Raw genomic sequence first — 25,148 nt, forward strand, 5'->3', positions numbered from 1 at the left:
AGGCCTTTAGTGATGTCAGAATGTTGGCTACATCTTTGACTCACTTACTCTGTGCCCTGCCTGCACGGCACTTGCCAGTTGCAGAAGGAAAAAAAAAATGCATGAGACGTGATCCCTCCTTTTAAGGCACTTAGAATCTATCAGGCAAGATAAACTGTGTTTGCAAATCATCTTATGTATTACGGAGAGAGGATTATTCTGGTTCAAAGGAATGCCATTGTGAAGGATGACATCATGGTAGAATTGTAATAGTGAACCTGAAATCCACTTGTTCAATCTTTGTCATTTCTATCTTGGATTAGTTTGATTTTTTTACTTAAAAAATATTATTTCTGAATAAGTAATAGGTTCACATGGTTTATAGCCCAAAACAATTTAGAAACATTTTTATTGATGAATTTTACTCCCCAACTACTCAATTCACTACCCCCTTACTCCTTGCACACAGGTAACTGTGTATGTTAATTTCTTGAGTATATATCCAGTGCCTCTCCCTGCAATATTATATACATATAAATATGCTTTTTTTCTTTTTACAGTCTAACCTGTGACATATGGAAGTTCCCAGGCTAGGGGTCAAATCAGAGCTGTTGCTGCCAGCCTGCACCATAGCCGCAGCAACACCAGATATAAGCCCCATCTGCAACCTGCACCACAGCTTGTGGCAATGCCAGATACTTAACACATTGAGCGAGGGAGGCCAGGGATTGAACCCGCATCCTCATGGATACCGTTTGGGCTCTTAACCTGCTGAGTCACAATGGGAACTCCATATATATACATATATACATAACATTTTCCTTTTTCCTACATAAAAAGCAGGCTTGATCTTCACTTGGTCTGTTAATTTATCAGTGTATCTTGGAGACCTTAGCATTCAGCACATCTTTTCCTTTCTTCCTGTATAGCATACTACCTTCATAGGGCTTTGCTGTTTGGGGGGATATCATGGTGAATCCATTATCTATTGCTTCATGACAAACGGGTCCATAACTTAGTGGCTTATATTAAAACAATGACTTTATTTCTTTACAGTCCTTTGGTGGGTTATTTGGACTGCATTGGGCTGGGCGGTTTTCCTTCTGGTTTTTCATGGATTTACTCCTGTGGATTGGATCATCTGGCAGCTTGGCTGGGCCTTGATGGTCCATATCAGTGGTAGAGGCCATTGCCAGCTGGATTAAGTGTGTACAGGAGACTGGTCCAGGCTTCTTCCCATGGTCACTGGATTCTAAAAGCAGAGAGGATTATGCCCCACTGTAAGAGGGCTCACTAAGCATCTGCCTGCAGCACAGTTGCTAATGTCCCATCACCCCAGCAGATCACAGGGCCCTGTGCAGCATCAGTATGGCAGGATCTGCCCCAGGGAGTGAACACTGGGAGGAGGCGTTCACTGGAGGTCATTATGTAACCATCTCACCCATATGTCAAATAACCACCCCTATTGATGGGCACCTGGTTATGTCCAACCATTTGGTATTACCAACAACAATCCGTCAGTAACCTTGTCCATCAGTCCACTCATGTGTGAGCAGGACACGTCACCAGGAGTGTTCCTGTGGCAAAGGGTAAATGCTTTTTAAATCATCTATCTATTCTATTTCTGTGGTGCTATTTCTCCAGTTATTTTAAGCTTGTGCTCATCTGTCATTTTTCCAGGAGCTTTGAAAATGTAAAGAGTTTAAATAGGAAATACACCTAAACTGAATTCATTAGAAACCCATTCCTAAAATAAAAAGGACGAAAGCTAGACTAGAAATCAAATGATTCTGAATAAAGTAACATGTATTTGAATAAATGTCTATTATTATACAGTGTTTTACGTTTCTATTGTTTACAGTATAGAAACAGTTTGTTTAGAGTGCCTTATTTAATTCTCACAATTCTATGAGTTGAAGGTGTAATTGGCCCCATTGTGTGTGTGTGTTATACATACATTATATATATACATATATACATATGTACAACATGCATATATATTCTGGGTATGAACACACACTTTATATATATATAAATATATACATATATATTTATGTATATATGTATATATGTATATATACATATACATTTATATATTTATGTATATGTACATAAATATATAAATATATATATATAAATATATATATATATATACACATGTGTGACATACATATATACTTGTATTTTTTTCTCTTTTAAAACTTAGAGAAGTTACATGAATTGCTCGAACTAGCAGGTTATAGCCAGGGTCTATATCCAGCCTTGTGACAGTAAACTTGACTTCTTCCCCTTAACTGCATCTCCTTTGTAAGGACTTGTATCATGTCTTAGCTTAGCCTCAAATGACTTTCATTTGCTCCAGTTGCCACATGAATACATCACAATCATATGAGATGTCGTTTCCGGAGGTTCTTTTTTAAAAATTAGAAATATTTCATTTCTAAGTTCTAAATACTTGGGAATCATCCCTAAAGTTTTCTCTTGTTTTTCACATGACATTGCTGATAGCTCCATATCCTGATCTGAGTCATTAGTAAATCTTGAAGGAGGAATGCTTTTTAAGCCCATGTGCTTGCTTTCAGTCTTCAGGAAAGAGGAGGGAGTTGTTTTTAAATAAAACCTTGTCTGGGCCTCCAGCAGCGGACATGGAAAGTAGACTGTTGTGTTTTGTTTTTTTTGTTTTTGTTTTTTTTTTTTTTTTCATTCACACTCAGATGTTTTCATAGGGGCTTGGTCACGGCAAAGTGGGCCCCACATACAAACCACCCACTTCCCTGAAGCTTGATTGATGAGCAAAGCTGTTCTGCCTAAGGGCAGCCTGATAGCCTGAGCCTGGATGATGACAGGTCCGACAGGCACAGATTTGAATCCAGGTCTCTTGCCCCCTGACTGCAGGCTGAGGGCCAGGACACTGGTTCTTGAGGCAGGAGAGAGGAAGAAGGATCCACTTTGGGGAACAGGGCAAGCTGCATGGATTGGGGGTCACCCCCCTTTCTAGAATCCTTGAAAACGTGGCAGCTCAGGCCAAGGTCTTCCTTGCTAAGAGAGCTCCCACTGGTGCTGCGTGCCGTGAAAACCAGGCTGCAGAAGAACTGTGACATGCAGGTGAGTGGAAGGATGCTTGGCCAAGCCTGTGCAAATTGGAGGGGGTCCCATCTGAACCTCTAAGCATCAAAGAGGGTCATACATGTCAAGAGAGATAGAAATTTGGTGCCGAGTCAATGGAAACTATGATGGAAGTTTGGAAATGCAACCGAGCAGGGACACTGTAAACAGGATGAGTTGGGACCATGTCTTTTCACATTTGCCTCCTTGGCATATCCAGCGGAGCGTCATTTATAGAGTAGACTCTACATAAGTACACAGCCCCCAAATGCTAAGCTTTGACGTAACCTTGGAAACCATCATGCCCAGGCTCATTTTAGAGAAAAGTAAACCGAAGCCCAGGAAGGTTCGGTGAAGGGCCACGGGAGGTGGGGGGTGGGGTGATTGCCTGGTAGAGAGCCTGGGCTTCTAAATCTTAGTAAAGTTAGTTGTCCATGGATTGTGCTGCCAGTGTTCTAATACAGGTTAAGAGAAGGAGTGAATAAATTAATTTCCTTTTTAAAGAAGCCTGGTTGAAAGTTACTCATTCACTGAAGTCACAGAGAATGACCCACTTAATTTATTTAAACATCTGCTAACCTGAGCGATCACTCTAGCAAGTACATCCTGTTGGGGGTGGTGGGGAAACAGGGGTATGTGAGAAAGAATTCGTTAGTGTCTTTTGAAAGACTTTCAGGAATCTGGGTTTCAAAAACATTTTGCATATCTTACAGAAAGCCTTACATGTCAGTGTTGGATGAAAAAAAGTGGATTTTTCTAACAGTGATTTGTTACAAGTTCAAGGCATGGATAGGCTGGTGGGGAAAAATGAACCCGAGGTTAAGCATAGTTTTGGTGCACTGTAGTGAATGGGATATCAGGTAGCAGGACGAGCAGACATCTTTAAGGAGGAGGCCCGGATCTTGTTCTTGGTTCCTCTACAGGGCAGCAGGCTCACTGCCCATGTCACGCTGAAGGTGCATGACTTGTTCCAAACCCCCTGCTTGATGGGACTGAGGGCTCACTGGATTCAGACATTCAGCCTTAAAGCCACCCTTTCCTTCAGAGCTTAATTTTTCTTCCATCACATGGTCCACTGTCAGTTTTCTATCATCTTTGGCTCTTGGCGGTCTGGCTGCCTGGGATGGCAGGGAGAAACTCTCCTGGTTGCCTCTACACATGCATCTGCTAGAATCTGTTGTCATGAATAAATGTTGACATCTGACAAAAGAGCGTCTAGGAAAGCTTCCCTTCCTCTGCAAAGTGTAAGGGGTAAGTCATTATCTCCCTTTTTTGGATATAAATCAGGTATCATTCTGCCACCCACTGAGAACATTTTAGAAGCCCATTTATAATATCTACCTCACTGCCTCATGTTTGGTTTCCCGTTTCATAAAGAAAAACCTGCAAATAACCAAAAGTAGGGATTCCAGTGAAATGTAGGTTCTATTTCACTATATTTGGTGTAGGGATTCCAGTGAAATGTAGGTTCTATTTCACTATATTTGGTGTGGGAGGCAGTGTAACTCTAACTCTAAGAATACCGGTTGTGGTATCTATCTACATTCTAAGAATTTATGGAGGCGAGGTTTGTACCGAATTAAATCACCCCGTCGTATCTACGAGGCTTCCTGTAGAACGAAGGTAAAAATGAACCCAAACAAACAAAACAGGAATGTGTCTCAAAACAGAGACACACACTTCTCCAGCAGTAAAGATTTTGAAATGGTCCTTGAAAATTTTATCGCAGACCTGCTCACTAGAAAAAAATGCCTTGGTTGTTGTTATTGTTGTTTTGTTGTTATTGTTTTGGTTTTGGTTCTTACCACCTGTATTTACCCCATTTGTGGTTGCAAACGTTGAAACTTTCTTGATAAAAGGGGGAGGGAAAATAAGATGCTGCTGCCCACAGCACGGGAGAGGTGGGGCCAGCCGGCTAGGAAGTATGCATGTCTGTGTGTATCTCTGTGTGTCTTTGTGTCCATATGTCTGTCTGTGTATGTCGCTGTGTGTCTGTGTGTATTCATGTGTCTCTCTGTATTTGTGTGTTTGTGTCTGTGTATGTCTGCGTATGTTTGTGTGTCTGCGTATCTGTGGGTCTCTGTGTATAGGTCTGTGCGTCTATGTGTCTGTATGCATTTGTGTGTCATGTGTCTGACTGTGTGTCTGTGTGTGTTTGTATGTCCATGTGTCTGTCTGTCTGTGTCTGGGTGTGTTTGTATGCCCATGTGTCTGTGTGTGTCTCTATGTATTTGTGTGTCTGTGTGTGTGTTCATGTGTCTGTGTGTGTTTATATATCTGTTTGTGTGTCTCTGTGTTTATTTGTGTGTTTGCATGTCTATCTGTGTATGTCTGTATATGCTTGTCCATCTGTGTGTCTGTGCTTGTGTGTGTTTGTGAGTCTGTGGGCTTGACTATGTATCTATGTGTGTGCCTGTGTGTGTCTGTGTGTGTCAGTGTGTCTGTGTGTCTCTCTTGTGTCTGGGTGTGTTTGTGTGTGTATCTGTCTGTCCCTATGTGTTTGTGTGCCCATGTGTCTGACTGTCTGTCTGTTGTGTCTGTGTGGGTTGGTGTGGATGCAGGTACATAGCATTTTCAGGTTAAATCGTCTTCCTTCAGCATCACCATTTTCCTGAACCTGAAATTACTTTGTCGTGAAAGCAAAGACAGTGACTTTCTTATAAAATAAGGACCAAATAACTTGGCAAGCTCAAATAAAATCCACCCTTCAACCCAATATTAAAGAACGTAGAAAATCCCACTTGACACTGAGGAAGACAGACCAGTTTGGTTTGAGTCTCTTACTTGTCTGTATTTCTTTTCACCCCCAGCCCCCATTTGCCCATGAAAAATGCTGTCTCACCGACTACACATCCCACCTCTCCATATCTGCCTGGTAACGAATGGCTTCCATTTGAACTTAAACTCTGTGGTGGTGATTGGAGAATGATGAGGATGAGATCCTGAACATGACATTATCTTAGGAAAGCTTTCCTCCCTGCCTCCTGCCTCTCCCTCCATTGCTGTTTCTGTCACTACCCCCGCTTCCCAGATGTGAGCTTGCAAAAGCTCAACCCTGGCAGTAACTGTCGCTGCCCCCACCCCCAGGCAACACCCCAACCCCCTGGGAGCTTCACAGAAAGTGCAGCAATAGTTTGGCTTCCAAATGCATCCTGCCAGATTCTAGCAGGACACATTGCAGTAGGAGACGGGAACACAGGAGCCCCCAGGTCATCAGTTCCCACTGCATGACGGAAACAGAGCTAGGGGCTTGCCTTGCACTACTTGAGTCCCAAAACCCATAGGCAGGTAAGCGGTCTCCTCATTTTCAGAGGAGGAAACCGAAGTTCAGAGAAAGTAAATGATCTGTGGCTGATGGCACCACTCCGAAGGGACAGCCTGTGGCTTCAGCTCAGGGCAAATGCTGATGGTTATGCTTCGGGCACTGCAGCATCCTCAAAAGAAGCCAAGCTGTTAGGAACGCACTCAAATCGATTTTCATCCACATGAAATGGCAGGCGTGTGATGCCAAACCATAACATTCTTACTGGCTTCAGGAAGATGTTATTTTTTTCTCACCTGTGTTGCTATAATCATCCTATTCTCTGTTCTAAGAAATCAAAATCTACAAAGAAAACATATTTGAAGAATTTTTTTTGTCACTTCTTGTTGTGAGTTGAAGTCTGACAGATGGAGGTTAGATGCTAAAACATTGGGATTTATAAAAATGATTGTGTATGTATTAATAATTAAGAGAAAAAGTTGGTTGCAGTACAGAATTGAGAAATCCGAGGAGTTCTTGTCATAGCTCAGCGGTAATGAACCCAACTAGTATCCATGAGGATGTGGGTTCGATCCCTGGCCTTGCCTGGTGGGTTAAGGATCTGGTGTTGCCTTGAGTTCTGGTATAGGTCGCAGTTGCAGCTCAGCTCCTGTGTTACTGTGGCTCTGGCGTAGGCTGGCAGCTACAGCTCTGATTTGACCTGTAGCCTGGAAACTTCCATATCTCCAAAAAGACCCCAAAAGAAAGAAAGAGAGAGAAAGGGAGGGAGGTAGAGAGGGAGGGAGGGAGGGAGGAAGGAAGGAAGGAAGGAAGGAAGGAAGGAAGGAAGGAAGGAAGGAAGGAAGGGAAGGAAAAAAGTAAAATCTGAGAAATAAAGCAAATCCAAGCTGAGGGGAATATGTAGCTATAATATGATGCTTCCAGGTGTAGGAATCTTCAGGTTTGTCTCTGCCCCAGTCTTCTGGAAAGGCATCTGTATTTCACCTCCTGTGATAAAGGCCCATGTGTCTTTCTTGCTGCCTGAGTTAACTAAGCATATTAACTGCACTAAATGCTCAGCTCTCCTTAATTTTCCTTAGGCTTGGTTGGCTTTGATCTTTACATTTCAAGGCCCCAAAAGACCAGATAGAGGGAGAAATAATCACATTACATCTCCTCCTCCAGTATGGTCGCTTCAACCCCAAAGGATGCCTTTCAATCAGGAATAAGGGTTTAGGAACCAAGTGACAAAGTTACACAACTGAACTTTCCCCCCCGCCTCTTTTACTAATACTTAATTATTATTGATTGTTTTCTTGGCTAAAACCCATTTCAAAACCTGCACAAATGAACTTTTTCCGTACCCAAACCTTTGAAAGGATATATTTGAAGTATTTTGACGCCTAAGAGAATAGCTTCTAAACAAGTTATGCATTGATTTCCTCTTACCCTGAATTATTTTCTCGCCTGATTTTCCTGAGGTTGTTCCTGAAACATTCTTTGTGGTTCACTGAACACAAAAAACAAACCATGTACCAGGTTTGGTGGGAGGTGGGGGTGGTTTCTAGGGATATGGGAAACACGGCATTTGTTTTCATGGAGCATAAGTTTCGTGGAGGAAATAAGGCACTTTGACAAATAGCCATAAGGTAAACTAGAAAATTGTCAAGTGCTGTAATTTTAAAGCTGATTATTACATACCTAAAAGCTGGTCAAATTACAGTTTTATTGAATGCTAACGAATTATTACTCCCCTCCTGCACAGAATTTTTCAAACTCTTTACTTTCTCTGGCTTATAATTACGGTAACCACATTTTCCATACCCCAAATTAAGATACACGGTCTGACAAAGGATTCTTGTACCACTTCTAGGTGTGAGACCACCCATAGTGAGGTTTTTTCTTTTTAAAAGCAGGTTTTTTTAGGCCAGCTCTATAAAAAAATAGAGGTTTGTTAAATAGGTGTGGTTTTAGACTTTTCATTAAAAACCTACCATGCAAACAGTATTTTATTTTGCATCTGAATCAACATGTTATATCCTAAAGCAGGATTTTATAGCCTAAGGGTATGTGTTCGCCTATTCATAAAAACATACTGCTGGATAGAGTAATAATACCTGCCATTATCCAGGTGTAATAAAAAGGTCCCAAGGGTTCTGCTCAGGGTCTTTAATTTTCCTTTTGAAGATAAAGCTCCTTATTTCACTTTCAAGGTTCAATGTTTTTGAACCTTGCAAATGATTACCATTGAGGCATGCCAGATGTGAGTAATTGGGAGCAGTAGTTCTTGAAAAGAGGGTGAAGGAGTGACTTTTTCTTTCTTATGGTCTCTCCCTATTATCATCTGTGGTTTCTATACATGTAATTTTTCACACAGCAAGGCCATGTGGATGGGTAGTGGCCAGCCTGCCGTAGTCTAGACATGGGACTTTTGAACTTTCAAAGGTAAGGTAGGCCTGCGTTGATAATTTAAACATGATGAAACCAAGGCCTGCTTGACCAAATATTAAATGTCTTACCCAAAGCCACATAGCCTGTCAGGGCAGAGCCAACTCCTAATCCCCAGCTCTCTCTGACCAAGGTAGGTTTCTATTCCCTGCCATGATGTTTTCTTCTATTCTAAACTCACTTTGGTCCATTCCCAACTAGTCTGATATGAGGGCAGCCCTAGTCCTGGAGAGGTAATGACAGGAACGATGGCCTTGCTGCGGCCCGGACTCCTCAGGCTCACCCTCAGTTGGCTGGAAGTTGAGTTCAAGGCAAGTCATACATGGTGCTTCCCACTTTCCTGGGGATCATTGACCTGCTGACCCAGGAGCCCTTGGGACTAGACTTGTCCCATAATGCTTGACTTGAAGTTGAAGTACCAATTACTGCTTTTTTCAATAGATGATTTTGATCACTTGTTTTGTAAGAGGGCTGCATTTATAAGTTGATGATCTGAGTGCACTTTTAGAATACATCCTTCCATCAAACACATATCAGACAATTAAGCTATTAAGATAAATGACCTTAAAAAACAACCTCATGTCGCTATAATCTTCCATTCATTCATTCGCCCAGTGACCATTGAGCACCTACCATAAGGCAGGCCTTTTTCTGGGTGCTGAGGATACAGCTGTGAACAGAGAAAAATTCCAGCCCTTTTGCTTCTATGCCATTGGATGGTGTTAATAAATTAAAACCCTTAGCTTGCTAAGAATGTGGATTACCATAGAAGCTGAATGGTAAAAGAAAAGTGATCTGACATTTATTGGGTATCTGCAACTTTGCCATGTGCTGTGTTAGGTACTTTATCTCATATAATCATCATAACAACCCTATGAAAGATGGATCTGATTATCTTTATTTTTTGCAGATGAGGAACCATGGTTTAGGAATGTAATCTATCTTACTTAAGGTCAGGCTATAAGGAAATAAATCTACATCAGTCTTTTCACTAACATGTTATATGTGGTCATATCAGTTTAGAACCATGTATGTGATGTATGGACACCAGACTGTTGTGGAAAAATAAGTTGAAAAACCTTAGGGCACATTTTTACTGATATTAATAATACATAGTAATGTCATTTCATTGGACTCGCTTGAAATAGCTGGAATTTAGTTATTCAGTCCATATTCCCCTTTTTCCCATTTTTAACTATGTCTAGATACTCATGTCGCAACAGAAGAAAGGGTGGGGGAAAAAACTGTAACTGCAATGTATACATCTAAGGATGACCTGACCCCCTTGCTGTACAGTGGGAAAATAAAAAAAAAAATAAAATAAAAAAAAATAAGAAAATTGACAGAACATTGCAAACCAGATATAATGGAAAAAATAAAAATCATTTAACACAAAACAAAACAAAAAAAATAAAAAATAAATTTCTGAATAGCAATAATCACTGTAGTACATCTCCTTTCATAACATGCATCTTCCCTAGAACACCTCACCCTAGATTAGCTGTTCAATGACCACAATGACATGTGCTTCTCAGATAACACATGACCTTGCATTTGGCTCAGAACTTAGTGGTTGGCTCTGCTAAAAATAAGTCTTTAATGGTTTATTAAGACATTCATCATGGGGTGCTGGTATTTGGGAGTTTTCTTCTTCGTATCATGAAACATGCCCATGTATAGCTCTAGGATTTATTAACCTTGTTTCTTTGATGAAACGCCTTAAGGATTTCAGAGATCCTTATTTTATTCAGTGACCCTGTATTTTTTTGCCCCCCAAAGCAGTTAACACAATTATGGGATCTGCTAGTGCTCGGGGCCCAAACCCTTCAGTGTGTCTATTTCTGGGGAGGAGCGAGAGGCTGGATTAAGGCTGGGAGTTGGGGCAGCGTCAAGGGGAGGGTCTTTTGCTGACTTTGGTCTTGACCAAACAAGGGTTGATGAAACAGCATGTGCTATGGCCGTGGTGTCACAGGCTGATGTCATCCCAAGAACCCAGCTGTGCTCAGCACCTCGCTTGATGTGGGGGGAGGGGTGTCAGGAGACAGGTGCACTTCAGCTGCCCCTTCTCCCCAGTGTCTCTGCTCATCTCTCTCATCTCTCTAGTTTGGGGTCTTTGCAAACGAGTTGTGTTTATGTTCATCTTATCACCCCCCACTGCTTCCTGTCACTCTAGGGTACTCCCCAGGCTCGTCGTCTTTCTGGTTTAACAAGTACGTCACTGCCTGACCCCTTCACAGCTCCTCAAGCTTTCATGAGCTGCATGGGCTGATCCTGATCCTGTAACACAACAAGCTTGCCTCTCAGGGCCTTTTGCCATCTGTCACCTCTGCCTGGATTGTAGTCCTTCTCATTGTCTTGGGACTGCTCCTTGTGGCCTTTCAAATCCCTGTTTAAATCTCACTTCCTCTGAGAAGCGCCCCCTGACCACTGGGTCCTTCTGTCTCCTCTCACCCTCCTTTCATCCGTGGATGTTACAGTCATTGCTTGGCATGTTTATTCTTTCAGCTCCATGAAAACAGGGACCACGCCTACCTTATTCTTTATAACACCCTCTGCACTCAGGGCATCAGCACGTCGTGGTTGATTGAACAGCTGTCAAAGGAAGGAAGGGGGCACTCAAACTGTAGGTGGTTTCCATATCACAAGCTATATTTTAGGGTATTTTTTAAATAATGCAAAAGGAATAAAAACCAGGCCCTTTAAGAAATATTTAATATTTCACATGTACTTCAACGTTTAGCGACTTCTGATTGGTCAGAGATTAATCAGTCACATACAGCACTCTGTCCTCAGGGGATCCAAGTGCACTGCTCTTTTAAGCTTTGCAAGCAAACTCTCCTAAAACCTTACTCGCTGGCCCTGATTTCAGAATCTCCACTTAATGCATCAGGAACCCTCAGGGCTTATCCTGGCCTTCAGTGCTGGTTTCACTTCTTCAGTAGCAGCTGCTCTGCACGGATGCCCACAGTGAGTGATTTCCCCCAAACCTGCCTCAGATGCTTAAATGGAGTTTGATGGATTTCACACACACACAAAGCACTTTTTCATTTGAGTAGCTTAGTGACACTGTTGAATACAAATGATCTGTTCCTGAATATCCTGGAACCTCATGAAAATTTTTCTAGCTAGAAACTGGATTCAGTCAAAGATAGGCCTGTCATAGACTGACCAAGGGGATTCATAGTTACTAAAAGAGAGATTCTTTTTGGGGGTGGTGGGGGCTCATGGCGTTTGGAAGTTCCTGGGTCAGGAATCGAACCTGTGCCATAACAGCAACCTGAGCCACCACAGTGACAACACCGGATCCTTGATCTGCTGAACCACAAGAGAAGAGATTCTTAAAGTGGTTTCATTTGCTGGGGCAGCCCAATGGTTTCTAGAGTCCAGAAACCATCTCTAGGGCCTTGGCCTTGAGCAAGGGTGCTGGGTGAAGGCCTCCTTCCTCTGTGGAGGGAAGGGACCGTGCAGGGCTTGTGATCCTGCTTTCTGAAGGTGAGACATGGGCTCTGGTGATCAGAGACTTCACTTCCCCAGGACTGTTGGTATCTGACTTTTAAGGCTAATGGAACATGTCTTTGTGCTTGAAGTTGTAACCTTATTAATTTGGGGAGGAAATGTAGGTTGTGTTTCAAAAACCTGACTTTTGAAAAACTTTTAGAAAATGTAAAAAATTACAGAGGGGTGGATTTCCTGCTGTGGCTCAGCGGTAATGAACCTGACTAGTATCCGTGAGGACACACGTTTGATCCCTGGACCCGCTCTGTGGGTTAAGGATCTGGCGTTGTTGTGAGCTGTGGTGTAGGTCACAGATGTGGCTTGGATCTGGCATTGCTGTGGCTGTCGTGTAGGCTGCCAGCTACAGCACAGATTCAACCCCTAGCCTGGGAACTTCCATGTGCCGAGGGTGTGGCCCTGAAAAAAGAAAATTACTGAGGGGCTATCTTCATATTAGCAAATCACAGAGAGTATATACTGTGGCATAAAATTACGTAGTCAAGCTTTGCATTCCAAACCAACTACTTAATTGATCTGATTTCAACAGTGTACTGTTAACTGGGGGACATTTATCAAGCATGGATTTAACAGGGTTACTTTGGTTTCTGACTAGGGGGAGTGATGGGAAACAGCTCTTTTTCAAATTTTTTATCCTGGGAGGTGGGCATCTATTCTTTTGTTCAATTTGACAGTTGGAGTGAAGAACCAGAATTTTTTTTTTTTTTTTTCCTTTTAGGGCTGCACCCCCAGCATTTGGAAGTTCTCAGGCTAGGGGTCAAATCAGAGCTACAGCTACCGGCCTACACCACAGCCACAGCAACTCCGGATCCGAGCTGTATTTGCGACCTATACCACAGCTCAGGGCAGTGCCAGATCCTTAACCCATTGAGCAAGGCCGAGGATCAAACCTGCATCCTCATGGATCCTAGTTGGGTTCATTAACCACTGAGCTACGAAGGGAACTCCGAAGAACCAAAACTTTTGATGATGAGATCAGGGGTGAGTAATATGGTAAATTTCAGTTGAAGTACAGTGAATGTTCCAGTTAGCTAGAAGAGTGAGGTGTCCTGGTTAATTCAACCCTCTTTTAACCTAGACTACTTCTCTATGACTAATTTTTATAGACTTCAATACAAAAAAGATACCTAACACCAAAATGATACATATGTATGTCTTTTAATGATATGGAAGATATTTGAGGGTTTCCCCAAGCCCCAGGGTCATCGAGATATCAATTATCTCGGAAAAGTCCTTTGGTAGGGCTTTGGGGCTGATAGAAGAATGGTCTGTCACTGCAGGTTGGAACTAGCACTTGTGTTTCCTTGGGGGAGAGACGAGGTGGGGGTAAGTGGGGAGCTTTGATATCTTATTTCTGTTGGCCAGAGGTGAAGGACAGTTCTTATTTTCCCACGTCTCATCAGGCAATCTGTGAAGATTTTATTGGGCTTATAAATACTCACAAATACACAGACCCTAAAGCGATAATGTATGTAAAAGTATTTAGTGCCAAGTCTAACACACAGAGAAAACTTCAGTCAAATGCAAGGTAATTTGAACAGGTTTAACTGTGTTTCCTTTGGTTTATGGTTGCTTTTTTCTTTGGGGAGTCAGAGAGCTCTTCATACACCTCCTTCTTAGCTGGAGGAACTTTATTTGCCTCAGTTAGGACCGCCAACATTGTTTACTTTTTTAAAATGAAGCATCTGCTGATGAGAACTGCAAGGAACTACCACAAATTTAAGAGTAAATAAGTCAGTTACCATTATGACTTCAGGTTGTACCTTTATCTCAGGGAACAAGTCTAGAAAGAGAGAGAATTAGGAGAAGCAAGTATAAAAAAGTCTTTTTTTTTTCATACTCTTAAAGGAAGGGTAATTGGACCTTAACTTTGAAAATACTAAGGTTACGTACTCTTTGACTCAGCAATTTCACTTCCAGGAGGTTTTTCTACATACACGGAAGGACAGCCACTGTGGCGTTATTTGTTTTTTGCAGTAAAAGCCAAAAAATGAACAAACTGGGTGGGGGGGAGAATATCTGTGTAGGGGACTGGATAAATGATAGTAAATTTTTTTTCATGAACTAAAATACAGCTGTTGGAAGTTCCTGTTGTGGCATAGTGGGAACAAATCCAACTGATATCCATGAGTTTGCAGGTTCGGTCCCTGGCCTCGCTCAGTGGGTCAGGGATCCAGAGTTGCAGTGAGCTGTGGCGTAGGTCACAGATGTGGCTCAGATCTGGCATTGCTGTGGCTGTGGCACAGGTCGGCAGCTGGTCTTGACCCCTAACCTGGGAACTCCCATATACAGTGGCCCTAAAAAGCAAACAAAACAAAACAAAACAAAACAAAAAAACCACACACACACACACACACACACACACACACACAAAACACAGCTGTTAAAAACGTGATAGATATATATGAAGTCACATAGAAAAATGTTCAGTTATTTTCGAGTGGAAAAGTTGAAGTCTATGGAGCATATGATCTCATAGATGAGAAAAAAATTAGATACATGAGCCCTGGTGACTCAGTGGGTTAAGGGTCTGGCATCGTCACTGCTGAGGTGTGGGTTCATTCAATCTACAACCCAGGAACTTCCACATGCCGTGGATGTAGCCCCCCAAAAAGCAGATAAATGTGTGTGTGTGTCTGTGTGTGTGTGTGTGTGTAGACATAACATTTTCTGGAAGGATATACAATATATGTTTTGTTAATACAGTATAATTATAATTATGGGTATTATGAATTTAAATTCATAATTAGGACAAATGAATACAAATTAAGATCAGTTGATATACACATATTAATTGCTTATAGCAAAGTGGGTATTATTAAATTACTTAAAAGTTTGCTCTCATGTTTGTTAAGTATCTTCTAGCTTGCATTCTAATTTACTTATTCAGTCTTGTATGATTATCACATCTACAGTTAAACTTCAGTCAAGCTTGGAGTCATTCCTAATTTTCACATTGATGTTTTTATCGATTCTCTGACAGTGTAGCAGATAGTGGTGATCACACTGGTCACGACTTACTGAAGCCCCACCTGTGTGCTAAACTCTTGTGCTTGTATTTTCTCTAAACCTCACAAAATCTGGAAAGATGATGTGGAAATGGAGGCTGTACAAACTTAAGTAACTCGTCAGGAAGCTGAAGCCAGCAAGTTTGGAAGCTAGCACTCAAACTGGGTCGAACTCCAAAGACCATGCTCTTTCCATATGTCCTTCTGCAGGAGATATGGTGCTGGTGAATTAATTTCTCAGAGACTCTATTTTGCTGTTGAAACAGATGATTTTGAAAAAAAAAAAAAGCTGTAACAGCAAACACGCTCTAATTGTTTGCTCTTCTTCTTGCTTTCTAGCACATTCCATTCACCATTGTTATTAACTATTTATTCTGCGCCTCACATTTGTCTGAACTTTGAACATATGCTTACAAAGCTGATGGAAACTTCCCAAGCCCATTTGATTCTGCTGCTATTTCCAGAGTGTGAACCAACTCGATGGTAGTGAGGCCAAGTGCAGCGTGCCATCTGAGAACGACTTCAGCCTTTGGGGTTGGACCTGATTCAGATGAGAATGCCATACCGTTGTTTATTTTCTTGAGATAAAGAATAAAGAAAAATACGAGAGCAAAGTCTGCTCTTGAAAACATTCAAGTAATGTAATTTTTATTAGTTGAACTAATGTTAGGCTTGGCCTGGTTTTGCTTCTAGAGATTTCTAGTTCCATAGGGTACACCCAGGGTGGCCACGTAGAAGCAACAGTACCACTCACAGGACAGCCCTTCCAAGTCCCTACCTCCCTTCTTGCTTTGCTGCCAACCTTCATCCGTTCTTTCCTTCAACTCTTTCCTAAGACCTGGTCTTTATCTGAAGGTGATCCTGATGTTTTCAACCCAGTAAGGTGAGTGAGATGGACATAGAGGAATGTGTCCACAGAATAGGCATCTGACCCAGCTTTAGGAAAGGCTTTTTAGAGGAAATGGTAATGATTGTGAGTCCTGAAAGAGAAATAACAGAGGCACCCAGTTATCTAGGAAGAGAGAGAAGAAACGCCAGAGGTTCTCCCGGAGAACTTGGTGTCTCTGTCCAGCTGTGTCTCCAAGTGTCTGACCATCTCTCTTTTTTTTTTTTTACTCAAATGAATTTATCACATCTGCAGTTGTATAATGATAATCACAATCCAATTTCACAGGATTTCCATCCCACAGCCCAAGCACTTCCCCCCACCCCCCAAACTGTCTCCTTCGGAGACCATAAGTTTTTCAATGTCTGTGAGTCAGCATCTGTTCTGCAAAGAAGTTCAGTCTGTCCTTTTTTCAGATTCCACATGTCAGTGAAAGCATTTGATGTTGGTGTCTCATTGTATGGCTGACTTCACTTAGCATGATAATTTCTAGGTCCATCCATGTTGCTAAAAATGCCAGTATTTCGTTCTTTTTAAAGGTTGAGTGATATTCCATTGTGTCTATGTACCACATCTTCTTGATCCACTCCTGACCATCTCTTTTGAATGAGGATATTGACTATGAATCAGTCCCTTGACTTTGTTAAAGTTCTTCAAATCAGTAGACTAGAGTACGTATCAGTTGACTAGAATACGAAAACATTCCTGAGGGAGCTCCTGTTGTGGCTCAGCGCTAACGAACCCAACTAGTATCCACAAGGACGTGGTTTTGATCTCTGGCCCTGTTCAGTGGGTTAAGCATCTGGCATTGCTGTGGCTGTATCGAAGGTTGGCAGCTGCAGCTCTGATTTGACCCCTAGCCTGGGAACTTCCATATGCCACATTGTGGCCCTAAAAAGATGAAAACAATTCCTGGAATAAATGACTTTTTTTTCCCCTAAATACTCCTCCCACATCATTATTGATACCATGGGTACTTATGACGCTTACATCTCCCATATCTGTCCCATCTTCCTAAATTCACATTGGCAGGTGATGTACCTGGTCAAGGTGAAAACTTTGAGGACTCATGTAGACTGAAACGATAACTGCCATTTCTGCAAAAGGGCCTGTTGGTAAAATATTCTTTTTGCAAACCCTGGGAAATGCATAGGTCTGGAGGTTCTGTTTTCAGTAACAAAGATGGATACTCACAGGAGGGGAGGACAGAAGAAAACAGAATGCCCCAGCCTTAGGCTCGGCGTGTGGACTGATGGAAACATCAAATGACAACTTTCCCTTCATTTCTCTTCCTGTATCCAGTACTAAGGCAGGCATCTAAATCTTGAGTTGTATTAACGCCTGACAATGTGTAAACATAGTTTCCCAGTTTATATACATCATAGTTTGGTCTCTCATCTACCCTTCAACTAGTCAAGGAAGCCCTTCCTTGGAGTTCTTTTCCTTATTCTATTTCAACACCCAAATTTGTTTTTTGCCCATGCATATGAAAACTAAAAAAGTGAAGAGCAAATTTGAAAGTGTGTTTCAATGCACGAATCAACCTGACAAAAGGAGAATACACGTACACACACACACACACACCCATATATGCATATGTTATATTGGACTTGAGAAAGCCAGCAGAGAAAAAAAGGCAATTGCATTACAAGGTTTTTTTCTTTTTACAGCCGCTCCTGTGGCATATGGAAGTTCCCAGACTAGGGGGTCGAATTGCAGCTGCAAGTGCAGGCCTACACCACAGCCACAGCAACGCCAGATATGAGCCATGTCTGCAACCCACACTGCAGCTTCTTGCAATTCTGGATCCTTAACCCACTGAGCAAGGCCTGGGATCAAACATACCTCCTCACTGACACTATGTTGGGTTCTTAACCCGCTGAGCCACGACAAGAACTCCTGTATTACAGATCTATTCTGGTTCCAGGACAGCCATACATGGAATTTTAAAAAATAATTAAAATTAATAATTAATATTAAATAATAATTAATATTCAAGGACAAGAGTAGTCCTATCATACAAAATGAATTTAGCTGACAGAGAAACAGTAAAAATACTATTCTTTTAATTGATAGCAAATGTCCACTAATTAAAAATTAAAGATAATCAGTCATTCTCTTAGGTAAAAAACCTAGTTGGAAACTGAGAATCCTGTAGTAAATATTAAGCTTTTTTGGGTCCATTGGTCATATGTGCATAATAAAGACAGTAAATTGACATAAGTATGGCCATGATGAAATGTGGATAAAGCACTTTGAACTCCACAGAAGTAAGCAAATTATAAATAGATAGCATGCTCAGGCAGAGAGAAAATCAAGTGCTATTTTAGCACTTGGGCTAGTGATAATTTATTGTTCAGGCTCTCCGTTTGAGTCAATGTTTATATGGCGCTGTATATTAACTGAGACCAAAATAGTCTGTACACATCACTGTCTTGGATAGATTACTGAGTGATCAGCAAAAACTGTTCCAACCCACCACTCCCCTACCAGCAAGGGATTTATAATATTTTAAATATTCGTCCTAAAAATCCAAGCTGTTTTGACAATTTGTTGGGTAATACATCTGGTTCAAAGAGAAGCGGTGTGATAGATGTAATGGAAAAAGACATAAAGTAGTTAACATTCCAAACTCAGGGCCCAGGTTTCCTGGATTCAAAGCTCCGCCAGTTACTGTCTGTGTTGACCTTGGACAAGTTACTTAACCTCTCTGTGCCTTGTTTTGCTTGCTGATAAGGTTAATAATAGTACCGACTTCACTAGGTTGTTGGGAAAGTGAAATGAGTTATTACAATAAAGCATTTAGAATAGTGCCTGATGCAGAGAGAGTGTAAACTGTCCTTGTGTCTTTCCTCACCCCTTTTCCCTTCTGCGTGGGTAGTTTTCAGTGACCATTCCTTGAGCAACTCCCGTATGTCAAGCACTTTGTCCCCACTCCACTTAATTTTGCAAAAAGTCTTTTGGGTTCAACTCCACCCAATTCTGGCTCACTATTCAATCCGTTTGAGCAGTATTTCTTTCTTTTTTTTTTTTTTTTAATTTTTAGGAACGAACCTGGGGCATATGGAAGTTCCCAGGCTAGGTGTCCAACCAGAGCTACAGCTGTTGGCCTGCGCTGCAGCCACAGCAACGTGGGATCCGACCCAAGTCTTCGACCTGCACCACTGGGCTGTATTTTTATTTCTGACGTTGAATATATTGGATCATTTTATATTTCTAGCACCCCAATTAAATCGTGAGGAAGCATCTCTCCTTCTGGGCAACCTTTTTGACTGGCATTCAGTCTGATTATATCAGAATCAGGCAAGGCTGAAGGATTAAACAGATGAGAATTTCTATGCGATGTGAAGTGTTCCATGTACCTAAAGAGCAGAACAGATGCTCAGTGCTTCCATAAAATGCATACACTGCATCCAGAGATTGTAAAATGCAGGTCATTTCCGAATCTTCTGCAAAATACAGTCTTCATTCAAGAAAAAAGTATAATAATTCTGGAAGTAGCCATGGAAGACCAACTATCTGTTGGGCTGTCCCCACAGAAAGACTAAGAGACCTAAGAGGGTGGCATCATTTGCTGAATTCAACCCACTCCAGGGTCTGAACTTCAATCTGGCACCTCAAAGACCTGATTTATTCACTCTTTAAGGACAGATTGATCCATCTCTTAGGGGCTGACTCCCATTAACAGCTCCCTGGGCAGGTGTTCAAACCAGGAGGCCACTGAAGTCATTTGTGATGAGACACCTGTGCTAACCTGCCCCAACCCATGCTGCCTTTCTCTCAGCAGGTTTTCTTGGGAAGCCAGATGGGCTTCAGAGGTAGCTTGGTAAGCACAGAATCCAAACAAAGAAAGTTAGAAAACTGGGTTGGTTTCCAGATAATGGCATCAAGGTGACTTCACATGCTTTCTCCTAAGATTGACTTGGATAGTTGGCCAGGGTTGCCATGGAAATCACCAAGATGGGGAGTTCCCTGGTGGCCTAGCAGTTAAGGACTTAGCATTGTCACTGCTCTGGCTCAGGTTTGAACCTTGGAATGGGGATTTCTTCATGCCATGGGTGTGGCCAAAAAATTTTTTTTGAAAAAGGAAATGGCCAAAGTTGGTCTCTCCAGCTCTCTGACCAGCAGCTGACAATCTCTGTTCTGATTGGCATAACCATCCCCTAAATACATCCGTCATGTTATAGTGAAACAGTTCAGGATTAGATCCACTCTGTTTCCTTAAAGGGCCTTCACTGCTCTGTTCTGGCCACCACATACCTGCGCCTGTGTGGTCCTGGAGGTGCAAGTTTTTTTGGAGGGGTGCACACACCAGGCTTTCTTCCCTGTGGGATGGGGTGGCACTGCTCCTTGGCAAGCCGCCTTCCAAGGCAGCTTGAAGTCAGGCAAGAAGAGAGAAGAATACAGTTATTCTTGCTAAAATAAATCACACCCCTTAATGTACACAAGAGATGGGAAAGAGGGCAGAGGAATTCTCCCCAAGCACATGTTTACTCTTCAGCTATGTGATTACAGATGTCTGGATCAAGTCCTCAGACACATCTTTTCAAGCGCCACCCCCCCACCCATCTAAGGGTGATATTGGGACCAACTCTTCCTCTGTACTCCTGTCACATGTGTAACCGTCCAACGCCACCCCTCGTCTTCAGTCACCCTTTTCAGAGCTGGTTTGCTTCTTCACGACTTTGGAACTGCTCTCATTTAGAAGCAGCACCAGCTTGCCGAGGTACCCGTGGCACAGCTGAGCTGGCAGCCAAGTGGAGGGCCCCCATCTGCAGCTGTCTCTCATGAGGACCAGCTGTCCTGGGCCGAATGTCCCTAACCATCCTGTGCCCCCCTGGCAGCAGTGGCTCAGCTAATGTGGAGCCTCCTGGGATGAGGGGCATGTCCCACAACAGCAGCTCCTACCGGAGGCCAGAGTTCCTCACCAGGGGGTGGCTGGAGGCGCAGGCACCACACCTATGCTCTTCACTCCTCATTCTTGGCCCACAGCCAAGGAGAGGGGTGGACAGAGATGTCCTGCCCTGTTACCCCTGGTGGCTTTGCTCTCAGACACACTCTTGTCTCTATGCCCTCTGCTCTGCCAGCCGTTCATGCTCCACTTGGAAAGCTTCATGTTTATTATCCTTTCCCAGTCTTTCCTGGTCCCTGGCAGGTAGTGGCTTTGAGCCCCACCTTCAGTGCGACATTGATGTGCCCATTCATTGGGGATCTACACGCACCAGGCTTTGTACCAAGTGCTGGAGACACAACGTATGCCTCCACGGCAGGACATGAACTCACTGGGCTATAGACACCTCCCTGTGCTCTGGTGAGGCCCCATTTCCAGCCCATGTCTGATAGGTGGCAGTCTGTATTTCACGAGGAATCCTTTGCAAGGAGTTGTTCTTATCCTTAGACAAATGCCCAAAGAGGGAACGTGAGATGGTGTTGGTCTAAAAGACTTTCTTAAGGAGTTTGGGGCAGAGTAGAACTCTACGTAAGATTTTCTGTCCTACTCGGGTATGTATGTAATAAAACCAGGGAGCTGGTCTACAGAATGGGCGATGAAGCCAGTTTTACGGTTCCCTTTATGGCACTGGTCTCCCTGGGAGAGAGTTTGCACAGCCACTCCTGCTCCAGGCTGTTTAATATGCAGGGAGGCCGTGGTAGCTGCTCTTCTTCCCATCACCTACCCTGTGGCCTCCCCCGATCCCCAGGGAGCAAGACCCACCTCAGAGACCAGCCAAGGCACACTCTGCCTATCCTGGGGCTGGACCTTCACTCTGTGTGATCAGCTGCTGTAGCTGAATGTCTTCTCAGCGGATGTGGCTGGAACATCACCCAAGGCACTTTATGCATCTTCATGGGGCTCTATGTAAAACAGTGGCCAGTGAGGGTTCCCATCATGTCCCAGTGGGTTAAGAATCCAGCTAGTATCCATGAGGACAAGGGTTTGATCCCTGGCTTTGCTCAGTGGCTTAAAGATCTGGCATTGCCACAAGCAGTGGTGTGGGTTGCAGGTGCAATTCGGATCTGATGTTGCTGTGGCTGTGGCTGTGGCCTAGGTCAGCAGCTGCAGCTCCAATTCGACCCTTAGCCTGGGAACTTCCATATGCCATAGGTGCTGCCCTAAAAGAAAACAAAAAAATGCAGTGGCCAGTGTAGCCCCTTCTTCAGCATGAGAGTGTCCAAGTGAGTTTCTGGATCCTGCAGGTTGTGTCTGGCAGCTCTAAGTAAGGCACAGAGCCTCCGTGTAGCTGTGCACTGGAATCACCCAGGAGTATGGAAAAGCCTGATGCCCAGGCTCCATCCAAAACAAATTCCACCAGGTTCTATATGGGTGGTACCTGGAACTCCCTGAGTGCTTATGTGAGTGATCAGTTTAGCAAAACTGAGGACTAACTGCTGTAAGGAAAGGAGAAAGGATGACGGCAAAGCAGGATGAGAGGAAAGAGGGGGATCAAGAAGAGAAGAAATGAAGGGCTACCCGGAGAGAGCCGGACCCTAACCTACTGGTGTCTGGTGCTCCCCATGAAAGGGCCACGTGCCAGCCCAGCTCCCAGGAGGGGAATGTGAGGCACTGAGGCAGCACTGGAGTCCGGTTGTGATCTGTGTACCAGCTGTGTGTCCCTGGACATAGGTGTCACTTGACCCTCCCTGAGTTTCCGGTTCTCTGATCCTCCCTGTGGGTCTGTGGGGTGGGTTTGATGGAAGGACCGTAAGGTTGGCACGTGTCAGGCATTCTGCAAAGTGATAGCTTCATAATAATAAGCATTAGAAGAAATTGCTATTTCTAGTCCAACAAAAATTTGCCAACTCTTCTCCTTAGTTATTTCTCTCTGCTGGCAGACAGTTACTTCTCCCTGAAAGGCAGCAGTTCTGAAATATTCGTTTAGGACAGCTAACACAAAGGACAGAGGCCCGAGGTTAACAAAAGGACCCTAGCATCTGTAATTTCACCAACCTCTGGGGTGATTCTGATACAGCCAAAGCTGGGGAGCCTCTCTGTAGGTATCCAGGTCTTCGCTTTATGGGGACAGGGCAGGGTCGAGTGGAGGTGCCACACCTTGATGCTCTGGCACAAACTTCACCACCTTCTACTTCTTTGCTTTCCCTCCTACTTACCCGAACTTTCCAATGATTTTGGTGAACTTCTGCCCCACTGCAGCATCAAAGAGGGCCAGCAAGCGCACGGCAGGGTAATTTTGGCCAGGTTCCACCTTTCATTTACAAGTCAAAACGAGACAGACTCGAAACCCAGCATCCTCCGAATTAGTAACCCCTGGCCAAACAAGGCAGAAGCCCTTTCTATTCTGACTGCAGAGGTAAGACTGAGCTGTCTCTCCCCCTTTTTGTACTTGACTTCCCTGCAAGCATCTCATTTGGCGCCTTCGATCAGCTACGGGAGTGCAAAGTGAAACAAAGCACCCTCTCAGCATTAATATTTATTTTTAAAGGCATGAGAAGCCCCTTGGACCACAGTGAATCAAAAGGTCTGTGCCCTGACCAGTTTCCATGGGCGTCGTGAGAATGTTGGTCTGTGGGAGCCCGCAAGGACCCTCAGTGGATTTATTGCTTATTGTTTTTGTTGTAACTATAATAGGAAAAAGGATGTGTCTGCCCCTGGGAGCAGCTACTGTGGGGCCCTGCTCCAAAGGCCTGGGAGCCGGAGGGCTGTGGAGCAGGGGTGATGGAGCCCTGTAACTTGCTAGGGGTCTGCGGAGGATGGATGGGAGAGCATTGCCTCTGCAGCATCGTCCCTGCCACTTCTCTGAGGCAGAGTTGTCACTAGGAGCAGCCTGGCTGCTCAGCGGGCTGGTAGCAGAGCATTCACGTGGCCCTGGTCAGCCTGGGAAAGTGGAAAACGCCATGGAGACTAAGCCCAATGGGGTGGACAGGCAGCCGCCTCCGCCCCCTCTCCCGGGCAGTAAATGCTGCCCCCAAGCCGCTGTCTCACAAGAGAGCCAGCCAGGGGTCATTTTCCATTTCATGAAGGAGGAGAAGGGATTCCTGCTGCAGTTTTTGCCTAAGGACAAGAATTCCTAGCAACACCAAGGGCTTCTGCTTTATGGCGGAATTTTCCTCTCTTTCTTCCCCGCTCCTCGAGATTTGGCAAGGGTGCTGGTGTTCAAAAAGCAACTTTATACATGAAATTTATCTTCCTGCTACTAAAACTCATTTTTCATAACCTATCAGGGATTAATGAAATATCTGCTAGGAATCTTTACAGGAATTGGAAGAGAGAATTTTGGAGAAGAGGGAAAGAAGGAGGGAATGTTTCAGAAATGTAAAAGTCATGATTAAAAAATCATGTCAAAAACGGTGCTTAATTGGAGTTCCTGTCATGGCTCAGCAGTTAATGAGCCCGACTAGTATCCACGTGGACGTGGGTTTTGATCCCTGGCCTCCCTCAGTGGGTTAAGGATCCGGCATTGCCGTGAGCTGTGGTGTAGGTCGCAGGTGTAGCTCGAATCAGGCTGTGTTGTAGTCTGGCAGCTACAGCTCCGATTTGACCTCTAGCCTGAGAATCTTCATATGCCGTGGGTGTGGCCCTAAAAAGACAGAAAAAAAATGGTGCTTAATTGATAGATAGCATAGGTTGCCCTATGCTTATTTAACGGAGACCCTGGAGTTCTTTCATGAATGAAGGGGGTATTCAACATTCACCAGAACATCTTTTTGATACGTGTCAAAATACAGATATCCCATGGGGTGAGAAAACAGAAAGCTAAATGAATGAACAATCAGAAAAATGGCACAACAATAATGATATTCCGTATCTATTAGCACCGACTATGTGTGAGGTTCCATTCAAAGCACGGCACATCTTCATAAACACTCGTTTCATCTCCGTAAGAACCCTTACCTGTAAATTAGATGCTATTATTATCCTCTTAGAAAGGAGGATGAGCCAATTTGATAAACAGCTCTTGACTTGAGCAGTCAAGGACTATCTCTTCAATGTCAGTATCCATCCCAAGGCCAA

The 25,148-nt window shown here is 43.5% G+C and overlaps 1 protein-coding gene and 2 long non-coding RNA genes across 4 annotated transcripts in view; 2 read left to right on the plus strand and 1 right to left on the minus strand.

Moving 5' to 3' along the window:
- Positions 1-25,148, plus strand: part of BCL2 (BCL2, apoptosis regulator) — a 180,812-nt gene that overhangs the window by 105,832 nt on the left and 49,832 nt on the right. The gene's annotated exons all lie outside the window — the stretch shown is intronic.
- On the minus strand, positions 1,008-23,331 carry LOC110261644. Its single transcript, XR_002346032.1, has 2 exons — positions 23,288-23,331; positions 1,008-1,231 (listed from the first exon to the last, which is right to left on the minus strand). It is a non-coding gene; the product is annotated as an uncharacterized LOC110261644 (long non-coding RNA).
- Positions 7,150-15,925, plus strand: LOC110261643. Its single transcript, XR_002346030.1, has 2 exons — positions 7,150-11,740; positions 15,634-15,925. It is a non-coding gene; the product is annotated as an uncharacterized LOC110261643 (long non-coding RNA).

The sequence above is a fragment of the Sus scrofa genome, chromosome 1 (genome assembly GCF_000003025.6).
Source record: "Sus scrofa isolate TJ Tabasco breed Duroc chromosome 1, Sscrofa11.1, whole genome shotgun sequence".
Taxonomy (NCBI): Eukaryota; Metazoa; Chordata; class Mammalia; order Artiodactyla; family Suidae; genus Sus; species Sus scrofa.